The sequence below is a fragment of the Pteropus vampyrus genome, unplaced genomic scaffold (assembly GCF_000151845.1).
Source record: "Pteropus vampyrus isolate Shadow unplaced genomic scaffold, Pvam_2.0 Scaffold336, whole genome shotgun sequence".
In the NCBI taxonomy this organism is placed as follows: Eukaryota; Metazoa; Chordata; class Mammalia; order Chiroptera; family Pteropodidae; genus Pteropus; species Pteropus vampyrus.
This window is the reverse complement of record NW_011889117.1, coordinates 1,058,692-1,062,807: the sequence shown is the minus strand read 5'-3', so window position 1 is coordinate 1,062,807 and position 4,116 is coordinate 1,058,692. Positions and strand designations below refer to the sequence as shown.

Below are 4,116 nucleotides of genomic sequence, written 5' to 3'. Positions count from 1 at the left end.
CAAATATAGAGGACAATCTGGTGATGGTGAGAGGGGAGGGAGGTTGGGGGGCTGGAAGAAAGGGGTGAAGTGTTAAAGAAGTACAAATTAGCAGTTGATAGATGGTCATGGGATTGGGGAGCACAGCATAGGGAATGTAGTCAGTGATAATGTAATGGCTGTGTGTAGAGCCAGAGGAGAGAAAGAGCAATCAGGGGGATCGTTTTATAAACTACATAAATGTCTAACCAATATACTGTATACTTGAAACTAATAATAAAATAAAATAAAATAAACTTTTGAAAGAGAATGAGAGAAAAAAATTTAAACAATAGTTAAAATAATTTCACATAGTGATGAGAAATATGAAAAAAATAAAACCAGGTAACAAGGAGATTTACTTGAAGGTGGGCTAGAAATATGGGCAGTATTAGATGGAGAGGCCAGAAAAGGCCCTTCTGTAGAGGTGGCTTAGATCTGATACCAGAATGTCAGGAGGGAGGCTGCCCTTGTGAAAATCTGAGGAAAGGGTATTCCAGACCCAGCAAGGGCAAAGGGCCTGGGTGGGGCATCTTGGCATGTCTCAGGAACAGCACAGAGACCAGATGGCTACGGAGGGTGAGCACTGGAAGAAGGGGCTAGAGGAGCTGTCAGGAGCTGGTCAAGAAGGGCCCTGGTGCCATGTAAGAATTTGAATTTTATTCTAGGTGTGATATGAGCCATTGAAGAATGTAAGTACAGGAATAATATGACCCAATTGACCTGATTTTTTTTAACTGAAGCCCACATCTATTAGAATGGGGAAAAAAACTGACAATACCATGTGATGGAAAGGGTATTGAACAATAGGAATCCTTGCTCATTGCTGGTGGGAATGCAAAATGGTACAGCCACTCTTGAAAACATACTTGTCACACTACCCAGGCACCCACTCCTCGGTATTTACCCAAGTGAAAGCTTATGGTAAACCCCAAACCCGCATGCAAATGTTTATATCAGCTTTACTTATATTCATGAAAAACTGGAAATAATCCAAACGTCCCTCAGTTGAGGAATGGATAAACAAACTGTTACAGTGGACCACAGTGGTCCCTCCTTATCCACGGTTTCATTTCCCATGGTTTCAGTTACCCGCAGTCAACCACAGTCAAAATTATTAAATGAAAAATTCCAGAAGTAAACAATTCATATATTTTAAGTTGTGCGCTGTTCTGAGTAGTGTGAGGAAATCTCCCACCATCCCACTCTGTCCCATCCGGGACGTGAATTGTCCCTTTGTCCAGCATATCCACACTGTATACACTCCTGCCTGTTTGTCCCTTTGTAGCCATCTCGATGATCAGATCAACTGTCACGGTATCACAGCGCTTATTTTACTTGATAATAGCCCCAAAGAGCAAGAGTTGTGATGCTGGCAATTTGGATAGTTCAAAGAGAAGTCATAAAGCGCTTCCTTTAAGTGAAAAGGTGAGTACAGTGCAATAAGATATTTTGAGAGAGGGTGAGTGAGAGAGGGAGAGAGAGACCACATTTACGTAGCTTTCATCACAGTATACTGTTATAATTGTTCTATTTTGTTGTTATTGTTGTTAATCTCTAACTGTGCCTAATTTATTAATCATACTTTATCGTAGGTATGTATAGGAAGAAACATATAGTGTATATAGGGTTCAGTACTATCTGCGATTTCAGGCATCTACTGGGGGTCTTGGAGCATAGTTCCTGTGGATGAGGGGGGATTTCTGTACTATTCAGCATTAAAAAGGAAGAAGCAATTGATACCCACAACAACTTGGATAAATCTCAAATGCACTGTGTTAAGTGAAAGAAGCCAGACACAGAAGGTTCCCTATTGTGTGATTCCGTGTATAAGACATTGTGGAAAAGGCATAATAACTATGGTGATGAGGTGTTGCCAGGGGTTTGGAAAGGGTTTGGTTACAAGGGATGAGGAATTTAGGTGGGGTGATAGGCTGTCTTTGAAGCAGAACCAAAGACAAGGATTCCCGTGTAAGTGGTTTGTTAGGAAGTGCTCCTTCAAGAAACTGGACAGGGGTGTGGAAGGAAGACAGGGAAGGTTAAAAGGGCAAGCAAGAGTGCGATTTCAGGCAGAGTCGTGGCCTCAGCTTGTTCCCACTGGGAGCTGAGGAATCTAAGTTATACCTCAGAGATTGCGCCTGGAGGCTTAGGAACTGGCTTTCATACTCTTGTACCAGTTGGTCTAAGGCCAAGGGCCATCCTGGGGAAAAAACTCCAGGATGCTTCTAGGTCCCTGCATGTGCAAGTGAATGGCTCCAGTAGTCCAAGAGCAATCCTCTGAAAAAAAGTCTCACATGTGCGCTGTCAGAAAAAAGTACCCAGAAGCTGGGAAAGGGCGTGCAGAAATGGGCAAAGGAACTGAGGGGATCTGAGTGGGACACCTCCACACAAACTGTGCAGCATCCACCAGATATTCACTCCCAAGACTAGAAAGGGTCAAACCTGAGAGGGTGGCCCTGAGATAGACTAGCAAATAATCTGAGTTCTAATCCTGGATCAGACTAGCTGTGTCACCTTAGGCAAGTGACTTTACCTCTCTGAGGCTCAGTTTTCTCATTTGTAAATTGAGGATGGCAATAAATCTGCATTTCAGGGTTATTATAAGAAAGCGTGAAACAAATCTAGCTTGGTCTTCTTTGCCAGTCCTCACACTTTCAGAGGGACATGAAATAACTGGAGTTCAATGGGTAATGAAGCTGGTGGGAGTACCCCCACACCATTTCATATATAACTGGTTTACTATTTGGAAAATTTAAGAAAAGATCCACTTAGATCCTCCACTCAAAATGTACACAAAAATAAACATCAGGTGAAATACAGTTAATCAACAATCAAACATTTAAAACCTAGAAGAAAATAGAAACCAATATTCATTAAGTGGGGAAAGACTCTCTAAATTCAATAGCAGTAAAGGGAAAAAAATCACCAAGAAAAAGACTGATGGATTTGACTCACAAAAGTTAAACCACCTCTACAGAAAAAACTCACAAATGAAATACAAAGGCAAACAAAATGGGATGATAGTTGGCAGCAGAAACATCCCTAATATATAGAGTTCTTACAGGTCAACAAGTAAGACACCAAGACCCCAATAGATAAATGGACAAAGAGCACCGACAGTTTACACCAGAATACGACAGTCCAATAACTATTAGGTTAAAATGTTCAATATTACTAAAACTTAAGAAATTTGAAGAAAATGAAAAATGATTGTTCATTTTTACTCATCAAGCTAGCAAATATTTAAAATAACTTTCGATGTTGGAAAGGATACATATAATGGACAGTCCATAAATGTTAGCGTAAGTAAAAGTTGTTTTTTTTTTTAAAAAAAAGATTGCTCTTACAAGTCTTTTCTCTGTAGATTTTTCTGTCTTTGTCTCTGTCTTCCTTGGGGCACCTGAGTCCGGGATGCTTCCCTAGGATATCTACTGCTATTATGTGAATAATAGGATGTAAGCAACCATTACATTAACGGCTCTTTGTAAAAAAATTGAAAACAAATAATAAAACTTTATAAAGAGATGTTGTATGCACTTTTATAATCTGGCATCAGTTTGATATATTGAGGTCAATATGTTTCTTAGTCTGCATTTATCATTTCATCAAAAATACCAATGTCCAAAACATGGGGGCTATCATCTCTAAAATGTTTACAACACTTGAATCCAGTAGTTTCATTTCTAGGATATGATTCTAAGAAAATAATTTGAAATACAGTAAAAGAGACTTTTATATACAAAGTTTCTTTTTTTTTTTTAATTTATGCCCACAACACCCGATCTTCCTAGGTGATCTCCTATCCAAGTACTAACCAGGCCCGACCCTGCTTAGCTTCTGAGATCAGACATCGGGCTTGTTCAGGGTGGCATGGCTGTAGGCCAGGAACCATAGCTCCACCGGGGCATGAACCCAGGACCTTCTGCTTATAAAGCAGATGTGCTAACCGCTACACTATGGAACCACATCCACAAAGTTTGTTTTAATCACAACATTGCGATGTGAAAGCAAAAAATTTAAAAATGATCATTTTTTTTCTCCCTCTTTAATTCCCCCTGCCCCACTCCCACCCCTGACCTATGGATGTTGCCGTTTCCT

At 40.2% G+C, this 4,116-nt stretch overlaps 1 pseudogene; it reads right to left on the bottom strand.

The window, feature by feature from the left end:
* Positions 1-3,784: 3,784 nt before the first annotated feature.
* Positions 3,785-3,900, bottom strand: LOC111730874 (annotated as a pseudogene).
* Between the last annotated feature and the right edge of the window lie 216 nt (positions 3,901-4,116).